Here is a 19,352-nt window from a genome sequence, read left to right as displayed (position 1 = left end):
CCAAGTAGTGGCTGATCTGAACGCTTCCAAGACACAGCAATAACATCCCCTATAAATTTGAATTTTTGTTTCTTCCTGCTTCTAGGGGTCAGACACCTTGTTGGGTAGATAACATTACACTCCACCTCTTTACACAATTATATCATTCAATTCAAAGTGTGGACAACTCCATAATGTCTGTAACATTGTGTAACATGAAGCCTCCTTCAGAGAGAGGAACAAAGGCCACACTCCCCCACTAGATAGGACAGGGAATGTTAATTGTATTAGTGGCTAGAGACCGAATTATATTTTGTCCATAATAAAAGATGAAACCATTAAAAAATGTTCATCTCCTACTGGGAAAAATCCATATGTCCTATACTAAATGTAGAGCAGATTCCAACTCTGAAGTCAGAATTGTAACATATCATGAAATTTTGTTCTGCAGAAGCTGGGCCAAATGAATCAAGCACTTGGAAAGCTTTGGACTATTCTGTTCAGAACGAGTTTTTCACCAACAATTATATGATCTGCATCAAAGTTTTCATAGAAAATATATATATATAAAAATGTAATGTAATAACAGAATTTCAAAAAGTCTCGTATTCCAGTTTAAATGTCTTTCTAGAACAAGGACCAGTATTGGTAAAACCAGCTCTAGTTCCCCATCATATTGGGATTCCAGCAGGCTTGGTATCTGATTTCCAGAGTAGAAATGTCTTTATGGAACCTTTCTCCATGTTCGTTAGTTACGTCTCCCAAATTGGGTTGAAAAAAGTCAAGACGGAACAGTAAAAAATACATTTACGCTGACATTTGGCAGCCATGTTGCTCATATGCTTAAAGCATGTTGTCTATGTGTTCAGCTCGTCTGCTCCCAAGTCAGTTCTGTACAGCGAGCACAAATGCTGCAAGCTGATGAGTTTTGTTCAGCATAGGTCATCATGCATTAGTTTGCTGATTCCGCTGCCAATTTCAACCTTTATTTTATCCTCAGTTTACAGTGCTAAACTTCTCCTTCAGATACTGGAAACCATTTTTATAATGATGAATTCCAACTACAACTTTTTTTTAGTAAACCAAGTTTAGTGGGAAGTGGTGGAAGATAAACATGTAGTTGATCAACCAGAGATTTGTGTTGTACATTGTGTCAACCAACTGTGAGCTGGACTGTAAGGTGCCACTGTCTCATTTTGTAATGACAGCTTTCATCATAACTGTGCCATAGGCATAAGAAATATGTAATAGGGGACCAAAGAGGTGCAATAGGGTCTTAACTAGTTAAACAACAGGGTATAGATGATAGTGTGTATCACACAACCACTCCAAGTGAGTGTGCCGCCCCCACGCCCGCAGCAGCCGGGCTTCTCGGATCCAGACATGCTGTGTGGCTCGAGGGATCCTCCGGACCCGGGGGTCACGCGGACATGCCGAATGAAAAGGGGGACGTAGTTGTACGGCCTTGACCGTATTCGGTTCGTGACGCCACCCACGGTGTGTGGTGAAGTGGGACACCACCACTGCTGTTGTGGGATACCCGGGGGATATGTAATGGCAGCCGGATGTTAACCTCTCCGTGGGTAGGGATGGTTGCCCCGGGGCCCAGTGTCTCTGTGCAGGGTATGGCCATGGCAGGGGCTTGCGCGCCCGGACATACCAGGGGATGTTTGGTTACTCACAAGTAAATGAATCACACAACTCTTTTGGTAAACCAAGGTGCTGGTGGCTGGCCGCCGCGGCCGGTTGTACTCTGGTCCCCCACCTGGGCTGGTGATTGCCATCTGTTCCTCTGCACTAGTTATGGTTGTGTGTATAGACTTCCTGGTAGGGAACACGGGAGTCCGCTCCAGGCTTTCTGTGTGCCTGAGGAGCCGTGCCCGCTGACGCTGACCCATGGGATCTATGGGCCCTGGCAGTTGCCCTATCCCTCTCTGTGGGTGGTTGTCTGCTTTTGGGACTTTGGTTGGGACAGGACCTGTAATCCTGCCCTCAATCAGTTGATTAGCTAGGCCGTTGTTTCCGGTCCTGGCTTCAGGGTCCAAGTACCCCCTCTGTGCATGGTTTCTGGTCCGGTCTCCGGTGTCAGTACCGGCGAGCTCCAACCCTGTCCTGGTCCTCCTCGGATCTGCCAAGCCATCTTCCCGTCTTCTGCTGATGGAGACCACCGTCTGCCACCTAGCCAAGGTACCAGGTCTCCGACCCTGGCACTGTTCAACTTGAACTGCTCCTCCACTGGAGCTACACCTAACTCCAGCCTCCACTCCTCTCAACTTGAACTACAACTTCAAACTGCTGTTTGCTTAACTGACTGTTTTCACGCCCTGGGCTGTCTAGACCCCTAGGTGGGCATTTCCTAACCGCCTGGTCCCGCCCACTGATGTGCCTGCGGGGGGTGACTAGGGTTTCAGGTCAGCTGTATGTGACCTAGGTCAACCTAACATAACGGTCTCAGCTGTTGCCAGCGATGTCCGAATGCAGAGAGGGTACCGGTGTCCCCCCCCCCTGCTATTCCGTCGCAATGAAAACAAGCAGACCCTGTTATACACATAAGACTGGAGATGTGTGGCTCTGAATAGAAAGTGTATTATTTTGTTTACATTACAAGGTTATACAAAGTTGATTAGGGCGTAACTATGCAATATACATATTCATTAAAGGCTTGAATTACATATTCACAGCAAGAGAAATTAACATAATGACTTATATTCCCATAATAATCTATAATATTTCTTCTTCCATAACAAGATGTTTTTCAGTCGTCTCTAAGTCAAAACATTCTGCGTCCTTGAGGTTGGTCTCATAGTTTATTACGTAAATAAGTCTGGTTTGGTCTTGCCAGGGAGAATGAATTTCTATTATTTTTCTAAGTCAGTGAAAAAGGTTAACTCTTTCCTCACACCTAGGTGAGGGAAGGTGTTATGTGGGGGCCTATTGTGTGACTACCTGGTTTTGCCAGGGCGTCACATGAGCGCAACACCGAAAGAGACGTATAATCAGCGGCTGTACACACACATCTAAGTGCAGGGATCAGACGAATGAAAAAAGTGTTTGTTCTATGCTGCTATACAAAAATCATCTGGGACGATGAATTTGAGGACACATGAGTGGAGAACATGTGGTTTATTCTATATCTTTCAAAGCTATCCAGCTTCCAGATTTCAGCACCAAACTGCCACTACCTGGCAGAAAACCACACAAAAAAGGCGTGAAAACAGTTTGTGGTTTTTTTTTTTTTTTGCCAAGAGATGCAGATTTGGGGGTGATAGTTACACCATATTCCAGCACCACATCTACACCTCATCGAAAATAGAAATCGCATCACTATTGCATCAAAACCTCATGTTTTTTTAATGCATTTTTTCCCCTTGAGGTGTAGATTGTGTGCCGCACATCTCATGTAAGAAAGGAATGATACATCTAGCTTGTAAATAAAATCCAACTTTTAATGATTCATTTTTAAAAACAAAAGTTCATAATGTCCATGTACAAAAATATACCATATGGAGGTCTAGAAAAAATTCCAATGTTTAGACCGCACATCAGACACGTTTCGAGCCATGCGCTTTATGACAATAAATGGGCCTTAGCCTCACTGGACGTGGCCAAGGCATTTGATTTTCTGGAATGAAACTTCCAGATGGCATGTCTTCAAAACTTTTGATTTGGTCCCAGATTCTGCGCATGGATCCAAATTCATATATCGGGCTCCTAGGGCCAGAATGGTGGTTAATGGAATCTAATCTGAACTTTTCTTGTTGGAAAGAGGGACATGGCAAGGGTGCCTTTTGTCTCCAGCTCCTTTTTTGCCCTGGCCAGTGAAGCTTTAGTGAAAAAGATTTGTTCTGATAGATTGATAAAAGGCATTCATATTGCAGACTGGGTGGACACTATAGGCCTGTACACAGATGACATGATTATATTTATGGCTGATGTGGGGCGGTCATTAACTCGGGTTCTCAACATCATGGATGATTTTAATAAATATTCTGGATTAGGCATAAAGTAGAAGAAATCAAATGTGATGTCCCTTTCCCATGGTCTTGCATCCCATATAGAGACCCTATCCCCACTGCATTTGGTTTCTAATTTTTAATACTTGGGAATTATCATACAAAAAGATGGTAAACAAGACCGCCCATCCAATATATTCCCTCTATTAGAACTGGCAAAGTCTAAATTTCAACTGTGGATCAAGCTACCTCTATCGGTTCCAGCGCATATTAATTTAATAACGATGATATTGCTTCATAAATTTAGCTATTTACTTCAACACAACCCTGATCCAGTTCCTAAATTCTTCTTTTCATCCCTAAATACGTTAATATCTGGGTTTGTGTGGGCCAATGCAAGGCCTAAATTAAAACTGACTACATTTCATAGGTCCAAACAACTGGGGGGGGCAGCGGTACCAGATTTCTTCTTTCATTATTTAGCTGGTCACCGAAAGGCAACATTGTTTTGGATGCCCAGTTCTTACTTGCCAACTCTGTGAGCCACTTAGCTTATGCAGCAGGGACAAATTGTTTACTCTGTTTCCTGGAAACAGATAGGCTAGGCACACAAAAACCTCTGCCCCTCCTTAGATTGTCTCAGCAGGTTGGAGGCAGGCGAAGAGGGTCGTTCACTTCTCAGACACCATTGCTGAAATACCCCTATGTCAAAATGTATATCTGCCCACACTGTCTGACCAGTCATCTTCCACATTCTGAAGCTGGCACGGTGCTTTCGCTCTTAATGATATATACGAACAAAATGTCTTGTTGTCCTTTGACCAGATGCAATCCAAATTTAATTTTGCTAGGTGTCATTTATTTTTTTTTTTTTATACTGGGAGCTCAAAACGGAGATACATGACATGCAAAAAACACCGGGGGCTGTTTTAATATCCTCCTTTCCTTTTATAAAATTCAGCCAGGTAAATTTCCAAATATTTATTCCACGCAAGGTGTTCCATAAAAATACATCAGTGGTCAGATATAAAAACACTCCACAGATAGAAAAATATTAACACAGCTGGACAAAAACAATGTGTTCTTCATTCATTTGATTCAGGCACAGCGTCTGCAAGTCTGAGCAGTAGCAGAATTAAACTGGACTACTGAAGGTGAGCTGAACTATACATTCCTTGTTCCTTTCCTTTGATAGGGATACTTTGATCTCAAGGGTCAAAGGGCTAATTTTACTCTATGTACACGTACTTGTTGTCCGTGGGGAACAAATCTCAGCCTTTAGCATTTAAAAAAAAATTGAGAATTGTTAGTCCAAATATGCAAGAGGAGGATTGGAAGGAGGTTTTGGAATCACCAACTAAGGCTAGGTTCACATTTCCGTTGTTTTGCATCAGTCTTATGCATTGCTTGATGCATGTGACTGATTCGTTGTACAACGGATGACAAGAATGAGAATTCACTGTCGGACTCCGTTGTAAAAGAGCTGATCGTTTACAATAGCCGGCCGGCTTTTGAGAGCGAACAGATGATCTCCATGCGGCCGGCTAATGAGAGCGATCAGCTGATCGTTCACAGCCGCCGGCCACCAGATGATCAGCTGATCGCTCACAGCAGCCAGCCGCCGGGTGATCAGCTGATGGCTCACAGCAGCCGGCCGCGGGTGGTCTGCTGATCGCTCAGCAGCCAGCCAGCGGGTGATTAGCTGATCGCTCACATCAGCTGGCCGCCGGGTGATCTGCTGATCGCTCACAGGAGCCGGCCGCCGGGTGATCAGCTGATCGCTCCGCCGCTGAGAATGTGTGCGGGGGGCAGAGTGCGGGGTGGGTGGAGCTGAGCGGGACCAGGGCGCTGAGGACGTCATTGCCGGGGACTGCATGGCTGGGGACAGGTGAGTGTGAGTGTGTGTGTGTATGTGCGCGCGTGTGTGCTCCTTGCACTCGTAGCCAGGGTAAATATCGGATAACTAAGCAAAGCGCTTTACTTAGTACCCGATGTTTACCCTGGTTACGTGTGCAGGGAGCCAGAGAGAGCATGCACGGCGAAATCCTACGGATTGTGCTGCTCAAAAAACGTTACATACTGCGTTTTTTCCGCACCACGGTCAGTCGTTCCACGACTGATAAGTCGGGCAGCGGATGCAACGCAAGGTAATCAGTCACAATGCGCTGCTCATACAAGTCTATGTGAACAACGGAATCCGCCAAACGGATTCCGTTGTTTACCAGAGCTGCAGATTGTGACTGATACAAATTGACGGAAATGTGATCCTAGCCTAAGGTCTCCCCCCTCAATTAACACTAAAATGACTGAAATATATATAGTGCACCAAGCATATTTAACCCCACTATGATTATTTAGGCTGCATCACTAGGTGACGTTGAAATTCTTGCGGTGCCAGGGGGAGGACGCAGACTCTGTCCATATGATCTGGGGATGCCCGGTAATTGCCTCCTTTTGGCGTGAGGTGGTATTGATCCTGTTCTCCCTGGCCTCTGTCCCTATACCTCTCGATCCGCTGTTGTCTATTTGTAGTCTTGGATGAGAGAACCTGTTCACAAAACTTTCTGGCTTTTTTATGGGTAGGAAACTTATATCAAGAAAAAACAATAAAGCCAGCTCAACTCAAAATGGCATGTATTATAAAATGTGCACTGGACTAAAATTCCAAACTGTACTATTTTAAAATTTGACTACAAGTCATTGGGTATTGTGGCTGCGTGGAGTGGCTTCCACGCTCACCTGTCCTGACCCAATTGGACTTCTTTCTGTGAGGTCACATCAAACAGCAGGTGTATGCGACCCCTCCACCAACATTGCAGGACCTACGACCACGTATCACAGATGCTTGTGCAAACATGTCACCTACTATATTGCACAAGGTGCAGCAAGATACAGTATGCTGTGCAGAGTCCAGATGTGCATTGCAGCAAGATACAGTATGTCCAGATGTGCATTGCAGCTGAAGGGGGCCACTTTGAGCATCAAAGTTAAATGAGCGCCATATGCGTGACCAGCATTCAATGTTTTGGGGGGGTCATGGGTTTCATATCATAGCATTTCTGTATGCAAGGTGTCGATTCGTATTGAATTGATGATGCCCTACAACTTTGTAAATCACTTTTTTTCTCTATCTCATTCCGTTTGAGATAACAATGCTAACTCCATTATTTTCCACCAGGTGGCGCTATAGGTGGTTTAATTGCGTAGCGCATGGCAACTTTACTATACCTAGACACCATTTCTATGCCTATAGCTGCCGCCGTTCTCAAGTTAATGGCGGTGGATAGGATATGGGTGGACACACTGTATATGTCTATATATTGTACCTGTTATATCTTTGTTGTTTAATAAACAAAAGAAAAATTTAGCCTTCCATGGCTTCACACTATATTTGGTTTAACAAAAAATGTTGTAGTTGCAATTGATCATTATAAAAATGGTTTCCATTATGTTTGAAGAACTGAAAACTGAGGCTAAAGGCTACTTTACACACTGCGATATCGGTCCCGATATCGCTAGTGTGGGTACCCGCCCCCATCTGTTGCGCGACACGGGCATATCGCTGCCCGTGCCGCACAACATCGCCCAGAGCCGTCACACATACTTACCTGTCCGGCGACGTCGCTGTGACCGGCGAACCGCCTCCTTTCTAAGGGGGCGGTCCGTGCAGCGTCACAGCGACGTCACTGAAACGTCACTGAACCGCCGCCCAATAGCAGCGGAGGGGCGGAGATGAGCGGGACGTAACATCCCGCCCACCTCCTTCCTTCCGCATAGCGGCCGCGAGGCTGGTAGGGAGAGCTTCCTCGCTCCTGCGGCGTCACACGCAGCGATGTGTGCTGCCGCAGGAGCGACGAACAACCTCGTTACTGCTGCAGTAACGATAATTGGGAATGGACCCCCGTGTCGCCGATTAGCGATTTTGCACGGTTTTGCAACGATGCAAAATCGCTAAACGATGTCACACGCAACGGCATCGCTAATGCGGCCGGATGTGCGTCACAAAATCCGTGACCCCAACGACTCCGCATTAGCGATGTCGTAGCGTGTAAAGCCCGCTTAAAATAAAGGTCGAGATTGGCAGCGAAATCAACAAACTAATGCATGATGACCCATTCCGAACAAAACTCCACAGCTTGGAGCATTTGTGCTCGCTGTACAGAGCTGACTTTGGAACAGACGAGCTGAAGAAATAGACAACATGCTTAAAGCATATGAGCAACATGGCTGCCAAATGTCATTGGAAATGTATTTTTTACTGTTCCATCTTGACTTCTTCCATCCAATTTAGGAGACGTAACTAGAGATCAGATACCAAGGCTGCTGGAATCCCAATATGACGGGGAACTACAGCTGGTTTTTGCAACTGGCAGATATGATACTTCCAAGTGCAAAACCAGATACATGAAGCCCTTAGAACAGTACTGGGCCATGCTGAAGTAAAACTTTTGAAATGGAATACGAGACTTTTTGAAATTCTGTTATTACATTACATTTGCATATAAATTTTTTTTATCAGATAATTTTTGGTGAAAAACTCGTTCTGAACAGAATAGTCCACGGCTTTCCAAGTGCTTGATTCATTTGGTCAAACTTATGCAGAACAAAATTTACTGATGTGTTACAACAATTCTGACTTCAGAGTTGGAATCTGCTCTACATTTAGTTTAGGACATATGGATTTTTCACAGTAGCAGTTGAACATTTTTTGATGATTTGATCTATTATTATGGACATAATATAATTAGGGGTACCGTCACACTTTAGCGACGCAGCAGCGATCCCACCAGCGATCTGACCTGGTCAGGATCGCTGCTGCTTCGCTACATGGTCGCTGGTGAGCTGTCAATCAGGCAGATCTCACCAGCGACCAGTGACCAGCCCCCAACCAGCAGCGACGAGTGGAAGCGATGCTGCACTTGCAGGGAGCCGGCATCTGGAAGCTGCCGACAATGGTAACCACGGTAAACATCGGGTAACCAAGCGCTTGTTACCCGATATTTACCTTGGTTACCAATGCACACAGTTTAGCGTTGGCTCCCTGCACTCCAAGCTAGAGTACACATCGGGTTAATTACCCGATGTGTACTCCGGCTACATGTGCAGGGAGCAGGGAGCCGGCACTGGCAGCGTGGGAGCGGCGGACGCTAGTAACTAAGGTAAATATCGGGTAACCAAAGAAAGGGCTTCCTTGGTTACCCGATATTTACCTTAGTTACAGCTTACCGCAGCTTACAGACGCCGGCTCCCTGCTCCATGCACATTCAGATCTTTGCTCTCTCGCTGTCACACACAGCAATGTGTGCTTCACAGCGGGAAAGCAAAGACCAAAAAACAAACCAGCACTGTGTGTAACGAGCAGCGATCTCACAGAAGGGCCAGATCGCTGCTCAGTGTCACACACAGCGAGATCGCTAATGACTGAGGTCATTGCTGCGTCACAAAAACCGTGACTCAGCAGCGATCTCAATAGCGATCTCGCTATGTGTGATGCACCCCTAGGTCTCTAGCCATTAATACAATTAGCATTCTCTGTCCTATCTAGTGGGGGAGTGTGGCCTTTGTTCCTCTCTCTGAAGGAGGCTTCATGTTACACAATGTTACAGACATTATGGAGTTGTCCACACTTTGAATTGAATGATATAATTGTGTAAAGAGTTGGAATGTAATGTTATCTACCCAACAAGGTGTCTGACCCCTAGAAGCAGGAAGAAACAAAAATACAAATTTATGGGGAATGTTATTGCTGTGTCTTGGAAGCGTTCAGATCGGCCACTACTTGGGTTGTTGGAGAATGTGGACCCTTTTCCACGTGGTATTGTGTTGTCTTGCCTCTGCTGGACTTGGAGAGCGGTTCTAAGGACGACCAGTGTCGTAATTTCATTGATGTCGGATTACTGAGTAGAATCCCCTGATTTATTCCTTTCGCTGTTCCCTGTGTTACAGACTAATCGTTAGTTTTTGCCATCTATCTCTACTGACAGACTTTCACAAAGAGATTGGTAAGTACACAATATAACGTAAATGTAAAAATGATTACAAATACTTTGTAGATACTATTATGTACACCCCTTTAACATGTAAAGCACCTAATAATAATAATAATAATAATATTAATAATACTTCAAGTTTATTCCCCGCATAACAAATACAAGAAATAAAATACATAACTTTATATAGGATAAATGTTCATTCCACAGTAATCGACATACATTCCTTGTTCATTGCCAACCGAAGAAGATTATGCGCGTATAGCGTTATGTAACACAGATTTACGTGAATAACTTCTGAACTACACATAGACTTGATTATTTTTCTATGAAATATTATTCAGGACATTGAGATGTTCTTTTTGAGCACTTGTGGTCCAGGGTACCTCTTTTAAAATTAAACTTATGGACGATTGAGTATGTTTCATTATGCGCGTATAGCGTTATGTAACACAGATTTACGTGAATAACTTCTGAACTACATATAGACTTAATAATTTTTTTGTCTAATATTATTCAGGACATTGAGATGTTCATTTTGAGTACTTGTAGTCCAGGGTACCTCTTTTCAAATTAAACTTATGTACGATTGATTACGTTTCATTATGCACGATGCTGAAGTTGGTTTCTTATTCGTCAGTTTCTTATTCGGGGCTGAAGTTGGTTTCTTATTCGTCAGTTTCTTATTCGTCAGTTTCTTATTCGGCAATTTTTTTTTTTCAGTTTTTTATGCATTTAACAACAAAAATAACACATGACAATAATAAAATACAATGCACTGATGTGCCCTAATATAAATACACTCAAAATAGGCTGCAAAAGTTATAAAACTGGCAAAAAAATGGGCATCAAAGTGGGCAACAAAGTATGTTAGTGAAAGGGTTAAATGGCTTTGAGCCACTGATCTAACACCAGAATTGCCTATCTAGTGATGCCTCTAATCAAACTCAAGTGACTCCAGCCTGGCCCAAACAGGTTCTGGGCATCAGAACTGACATCAAAGTGGGCACACAGCCAATTTTCACAGATTTGAATAAGTAACTGGTGTTTTTGAGGGGTTAAATGGCTTTGGGCCACTGATCTCACACCACATTCACATACCTAGTGATGCCACACATCAAATTCAGATCACTTCAGCCTGGCCCAAACAGACTGGAGTGATCTGAATTTGATGTGTGGCATCACTAGGTATGTAAATGTGTTGTGAGATCAGTGGCCCAAAGCCATTTAACCCCTCAAAAACACCAGTTACTTATTCAAATCTGTGAAAACTGGCCATTTGCCCACTTTGATGCCAGTTCTGATGCCCAGAACCTGTTTGGGCCAGGCTGGAGTGATCTGAATTTGATGTGTGGCATCACTAGGTATGTAAATGTGGTGTGAGATCAGTGGCCCAAAGCCATTTAACCCCTCAAAAACACCAGTTACTTATTCAAATCTGTAAAACTGGCCATTTGCCCACTTTGATGCCAGTTCTGATGCCCAGAACCTGTTTGGGCCAGGCTGGACTGATCGGATATTGATGTGTGGCATCACTAGGTATGTAAGTGTGGTGTGAGATCAGTGGCCCAAAGCCATTTAACCCCTCAAAAACACCAGTTACTTATTCAAATCTGTGAAAACTGGCCATTTGCCCACTTTGATGCCAGTTCTGATGCCCAGAACCTGTTTGGGCCAGGCTGGACTGATCTAAAATTGATGTGTGGCATCACTAGGTATGTGAATGTGTTGTGAGATCAGTGGCCCAAAGCCATTTAACCCCTCAAAAACACCAGTTACTTATTCAAATCTGTGAAAATTGGCCATTTGCCCACTTTAATGCCAGTTCTGATGCCCAGAACCTGTTTGGGCCAGGCTGGAGTGATCTGAATTTGATGTGTGGCATCACTAGGTATGTAAGTGTGGTGTGAGATTAGTGGCCCAAAGCCATTTAACCCCTCAAAAACACCAGTTACTTATTAAAATCTGTGAAAATTGGTTGTGTGCCCAGTTTGATGCCAGTTTTGATGCCCAGAACCCCTTTGGGCCAGGCTGGAGTGACTTGAGTTTGATTAGGGGCATCACTAGATATGCACTTGTGGTGTTAGATCAGTGGCCCAAAGCAATTTAACCCTTTCACTAACATACTTTGGTGCCCACTTTGATGCCCATATTTTTGCCAGTTTTATATTTTTCACAGCTGAGTTTGAGTGTATGTATATTAGGGCACATCAGTGCATTGTATTTTATTATTGTGATGTGTTATTTTTATGGATAAATGCATAAAAAACTGAAAAAACTAAATTGCCGAATAAGAAACTGACGAATAAGAAACCAACTTCAGCATCGTTTCATTATGCGCGTATAGCGTTATGTAACACAGATTTACGTGAATAACTTCTAAACTACACATAGACTTGAAAAATTTTTTAGCCAATATTATTCAGGACATTGAGATGTTCATTTTGAGTACTTGTGGTCCAGGGTACCTCTTTTCAAATTAATCGTATGGACGATTGAGTATGTTTGATTATGCGTGTATAGCGTTATATAACATAGATTTACGTGAATAACTTCTAAACTACACATAGACTTGATAATTTTTCGGTCAAATATTATTCAGGACATTAAGATGTTCATTTTGAGGACTTGTGGTCCAGGGTACCTCTTTTCAAATTAAACGTATGGACGATTGAGTACGTTTTATTCTGCGCGTGTATAGCATTATATAACACAGATTTACATGAATAACTTCTAAACTACACATAGACATGATATTTTTTTTAGCAAATATTATTCAGGACATTGAGATGTTCATTTTGAGGACTTGTGGTCCAGGGTAACTCTTTTGAAATTAAACTTATGTACGATTAAGTCCGTTTGATTATGCGCGTATTGAATTATGTAACAGAGATTTACGTGAATAACTTCTAAACTACACATAGACTTGATCATTTTTTTAGCAAATATTATTCAGGACATTGAGATGTTCATTTTGAGCACTTGGGGTCCAGGGTACCTCTTTTCAAATTAAACCTATGTACGATTGATTACGTTTCATTATGCGCGTATAGCGTAATGTAACACAGATTTACGTGAATAACTTCTAAACTACACATAGACTTGATAAATTTCCAGTAAAATATTATTCAGGACATTGAGATGTTCATTTTGAGTACTTGGGGTCCAGGGTACCTCTTTTAAAATTAAATTTATGTCTGATTGAATACGTTTCATTATGCGCATATAGCGTAATGTAACACAGATTTACGTGAATAACTTCTGAACTACACATAGACTTGATAAATTTTCGGTCAAATATTATTCAGGACATTGAGATGTTCATTTTGAGGACTTGTGGTCCAGGGTACCTCTTTTCAAATTAATCGTATGGACGATTGAGTATGTTTGATTATGCGCGTATAGCGTTATATAACATAGATTTACGTGAATAACTTCTAAACTACACATAGACTTGATAAATTTTTAGTCAAATATTATTCAGGACATTGAGATGTTCATTTTGAGCACTTGGGGTCCAGGGTACCTCTTTTCAAATTAAACGTATGGACGATTGAGTACGTTTGATTCTGCGCGTATAGCGTTATATAACACAGATTTACGTGAATAACTTCTAAACTACACATAGACTTGATAATTTTTTTAGCAAATTTTATTCAGGACATTGAGATGTTCATTTTGAGCACTTGTGGTCCAGGGTACCTCTTTTCAAATTAATCGTATGGACGATTGAGTATGTTTGATTATGCGCGTATAGCGTTATATAACATAGATTTACGTGAATAACTTCTAAACTACACATAGACTTGATAAATTTTTAGTCAAATATTATTCAGGACATTGAGATGTTCATTTTGAGCACTTGGGGTCCAGGGTACCTCTTTTCAAATTAAACGTATGGACGATTGAGTACGTTTGATTCTGCGCGTATAGCGTTATATAACACAGATTTACGTGAATAACTTCTAAACTACACATAGACTTGATAATTTTTTTAGCAAATTTTATTCAGGACATTGAGATGTTCATTTTGAGCACTTGTGGTCCAGGGTACCTCTTTTCAAATTAATCGTATGGACGATTGAGTACGTTTGATTCTGCGCGTATAGCGTTATGTGACACAGATTTACGTGAATAACTTCTAAACTACACATAGACTTGATAATTTTTCTATCAAATATTATTCAGGACATTGAGATGTTCATTTTGAGCACTTGGGGTCCAGGGTACCTCTTTTCAAATTAATCGTATGGACGATTGAGTACGTTTGATTCTGCGCGTATAGCGTTATGTGACACAGATTTACGTGAATAACTTCTAAACTACACATAGACTTGATAATTTTTCTTTCAAATATTATTCAGGACATTGAGATGTTCATTTTGAGGACTTGTGGTCCAGGGTACCTCTTTTGAAATTAAACTTATGTACGATTAAGTGCGTTTGATTATGCGCGTATTGAATTATGTAACAGAGATTTACGTGAATAACTTCTGAACTACACATAGACTTGATCATTTTTTTAGCAAATATTATTCAGGACATTGAGATGTTCATTTTGAGCACTTGGGGTCCAGGGTACCTCTTTTCAAATTAATCGTATGGACGATTGATTACGTTTCATTATGCGCGTATAGCGTTATGTAACACAGATTTACGTGAATAACGTCTGAACTACACATAGACTTGATAAATTTTCGGTCAAATATTATTCAGGACATTGAGATGTTCATTTTGAGGACTTGTGGTCCAGGGTACCTCTTTTCAAATTAATCGTATGGACGATTGAGTATGTTTGATTATGCGCGTATAGCGTTATGTGACACAGATTTACGTGAATAACTTCTGAACTACACATAGACTTGATTATATTTTTGGCAAATATTATTCAGGACATTAAGATGTTCATTTTGAGCACTTGGGGTCCAGGGTACCTCTTTTAAAATTAAACCTATGTACGATTGATTACATTTGATTATGCGTGTATAGCATTATGTAACACAGATTTACGTGAATAACTTCTAAACTACACATAGACTTGATAATTTTTCTATCAAATATTATTCAGGACATTGAGATGTTCATTTTGAGTACTTGGGGTCCAGGGTACCTCTTTTCAAATTAATCGTATGTACGATTGATTACGTTTGATTATGCGCGTATAGCGTTATGTAACACAGATTTACGTGAATAACTTCTAAACTACACATAGACTTGATAAATTTTCAGTCAAATATTATTCAGGACATTGAGATGTTCATTTTGAGTACTTGTGGTCCAGGGTACCTCTTTTCAAATTAAACGTATGGACGATTGAGTACGTTTGATTCTGCGCGTGTATAACATTATATAACACAGATTTACATGAATAACTTCTAAACTACACATAGACTTGATAAATTTTCAGTCAAATATTATTCAGGACATTGAGATGTTCATTTTGAGTACTTGTGGTCCAGGGTACCTCTTTTCAAATTAATCGTATGGACGATTGATTACGTTTGATAATGCGTGTATAGCGTTATGTAACACAGATTTACGTGAATAACTTCTAAACTACACATAGACTTGATTATATTTTTGGCAAATATTATTCAGGACATTGAGATGTTCATTTTGAGCACTTGTGGTCCAGGGTACCTCTTTTCAAATTAATCGTATGGACGATTGAGTACGTTTGATTATGCGCGTATAGCGTTATGTAACACAGATTTACGTGAATAACTTCTAAACTACACATAGACTTGATAATTTTTCGGTCAAATATTATTCAGGACATTAAGATGTTCATTTTGAGGACTTGTGGTCCAGGGTACCTCTTTTCAAATTAAACGTATGGACGATTGAGTACGTTTGATTCTGCGCGTGTATAGCGTTATATAACACAGATTTACATGAATAACTTCTGAACTACACATAGACATGATAATTTTTTTAGCAAATATTATTCAGGACATTGAGATGTTCATTTTGAGCACTTGTGGTCCAGGGTACCTCTTTTCAAATTAAACTTATGTACGATTAAGTGCGTTTGATTCTGCGCGTATAGCGTTATGTGACACAGATTTACGTGAATAACTTCTAAACTACACATAGACTTGATCATTTTTTTAGCAAATATTATTCAGGACATTGAGATGTTCATTTTGAGTACTTGTGGTCCAGGGTACCTCTTTTCAAATTAAACCTATGTACGATTGATTACGTTTCATTATGCGCGTATAGCGTTATGTGACACAGATTTACGTGAATAACTTCTGAACTACACATAGACTTGATTATATTTTTGGCAAATATTATTCAGGACATTAAGATGTTCATTTTGAGCACTTGGGGTCCAGGGTACCTCTTTTAAAATTAATCGTATGTACGATTGATTACGTTTGATTATGCGCGTATAGCGTTATGTGACACAGATTTACTTGAATAACTTCTAAACTACACATAGACTTGATAAATTTTCAGTCAAATATTATTCAGGACATTGAGATGTTCATTTTGAGTACTTGTGGTCCAGGGTACCTCTTTTCAAATTAAACCTATGTACGATTGATTACGTTTCATTATGCGCGTATAGCGTTATGTGACACAGATTTACGTGAATAACTTCTAAACTACACATAGACTTGATAATTTTTCTATCAAATATTATTCAGGACATTGAGATGTTCATTTTGAGTACTTGTGGTCCAGGGTACCTCTTTTCAAATTAAACGTATGGACGATTGAGTACGTTTGATTCTGCGCGTGTATAGCATTATATAACACAGATTTACATGAATAACTTCTAAACTACACATAGACTTGATAAATTTTCGGTCAAATAATATTCAGGACATTGAGATGTTCATTTTGAGCACTTGTGGTCCAGGGTACCTCTTTTCAAATTAAACCTATGTACGATTGATTACGTTTCATTATGCGCGTATAGCGTTATGTGACACAGATTTACGTGAATAACTTCTGAACTACACATAGACTTGATTATATTTTTGGCAAATATTATTCAGGACATTAAGATGTTCATTTTGAGCACTTGGGGTCCAGGGTACCTCTTTTAAAATTAAACCTATGTACGATTGATTACATTTGATTATGCGTGTATAGCATTATGTAACACAGATTTACGTGAATAACTTCTGAACTACACATAGACTTGATAATTTTTTTAACAAATATTATTCAGGACATTGAGATGTTCATTTTGAGTACTTGTGGTCCAGGGTACCTCTTTTCAAATTAAACGTATGGACGATTGAGTACGTTTGATTCTGCGCGTGTATAGCATTATATAACACAGATTTACATGAATAACTTCTAAACTACACATAGACTTGATAAATTTTCGGTCAAATAATATTCAGGACATTGAGATGTTCATTTTGAGTACTTGTGGTCCAGGGTACCTCTTTTCAAATTAATCGTATGGACGATTGATTACGTTTGATAATGCGTGTATAGCGTTATGTAACACAGATTTACGTGAATAACTTCTAAACTACACATAGACTTGATTATATTTTTGGCAAATATTATTCAGGACATTGAGATGTTCATTTTGAGCACTTGTAGTCCAGGGTACCTCTTTTCAAATTAATCGTATGGACGATTGAGTACGTTTGATTATGCGCGTATAGCGTTATGTAACACAGATTTACGTGAATAACTTCTAAACTACACATAGACTTGATAATTTTTCTATCAAATATTATTCAGGACATTGAGATGTTCATTTTGAGTACTTGTGGTCCAGGGTACCTCTTTTCAAATTAATCGTATGGACGATTGAGTATGTTTGATTATGCGCGTATAGCGTTATATAACATAGATTTACGTGAATAACTTCTAAACTACACATAGACTTGATAATTTTTCGGTCAAATATTATTCAGGACATTGAGATGTTCATTTTGAGGACTTGTGGTCCAGGGTACCTCTTTTGAAATTAAACTTATGTACGATTAAGTGCGTTTGATTATGCGCGTATTGAATTATGTAACAGAGATTTACGTGAATAACTTCTGAACTACAAATAGACTTGATCATTTTTTTAGCAAATATTATTCAGGACATTGAGATGTTCATTTTGAGCACTTGTGGTCCAGGGTACCTCTTTTCAAATTAAACCTATGTACGATTGATTACGTTTCATTATGCGCGTATAGCGTTATGTAACACAGATTTACGTGAATAACTTCTAAACTACACATAGACTTGATAAATTTTCTGTCAAATATTATTCAGGACATTGAGATGTTCATTTTGAGTACTTGTGGTCCAGGGTACCTCTTTTCAAATTAATCGTATGGACGATTGAGTACGTTTGATTCTGCGCGTATAGCGTTATGTGACACAGATTTACGTGAATAATCTCTGAACTACACATAGACTTGATTATATTTTTGGCAAATATTATTCAGGACATTGAGATGTTCATTTTGAGGACTTGTGGTCCAAGGTACCTCTTTTGAAATTAAACTTATGTACGATTAAGTCCGTTTGATTCTGCGCGTATAGCGTTAAGTGACACAGATTTACGTGAATAACTTCTAAACTACACATAGACTTGATAAATTTTCGGTCAAATATTATTCAGGACATTGAGATGTTCATTTTGAGTACTTGGGGTCCAGGGTATCTCTTTTCAAATTAATCGTATGGACAATTGAGTACGTTTGATTATGCGCGTATAGCGTTATGTAACACAGATTTACGTGAATAATCTCTGAACTACACATAGACTTGATTATATTTTTGGCAAATATTATTCAGGACATTGAGATGTTCATTTTGAGGACTTGTGGTCCAAGGTACCTCTTTTGAAATTAAACTTATGTACGATTAAGTCCGTTTGATTCTGCGCGTATAGCGTTAAGTGACACAGATTTACGTGAATAACTTCTAAACTACACATAGACTTGATAAATTTTCGGTCAAATATTATTCAGGACATTGAGATGTTCATTTTGAGTACTTGTGGTCCAGGGTACCGCTTTTCAAATTAATCGTATGGACGATTGAGTATGTTTGATTATGCGCGTATAGCGTTATATAACATAGATTTACGTGAATAACTTCTGAACTACACATAGACATGATAATTTTTTTAGCAAATATTATTCAGGACATTGAGATGTTCATTTTGAGGACTTGTGGTCCAGGGTACCTCTTTTCAAATTAAACTTATGTACGATTAAGTGCGTTTGATTATGCGCGTATTGAATTATGTAACAGAAATTTACGTGAATAACTTCTGAACTACACATAGACTTGATCATTTTTTTAGCAAATATTATTCAGGACATTGAGATGTTCATTTTGAGCACTTGGGGTCCAGGGTACCTCTTTTCAAATTAATCGTATGGACGATTGAGTACGTTTGATTCTGCGCGTATAGCGTAATGTAACATAGATTTACGTGAATAACTTC

Source organism: Anomaloglossus baeobatrachus, chromosome 6 (genome assembly GCF_048569485.1).
Source record: "Anomaloglossus baeobatrachus isolate aAnoBae1 chromosome 6, aAnoBae1.hap1, whole genome shotgun sequence".
Classification (NCBI taxonomy): Eukaryota; Metazoa; Chordata; class Amphibia; order Anura; family Aromobatidae; genus Anomaloglossus; species Anomaloglossus baeobatrachus.
This window is presented reverse-complemented; position numbering follows the sequence as displayed.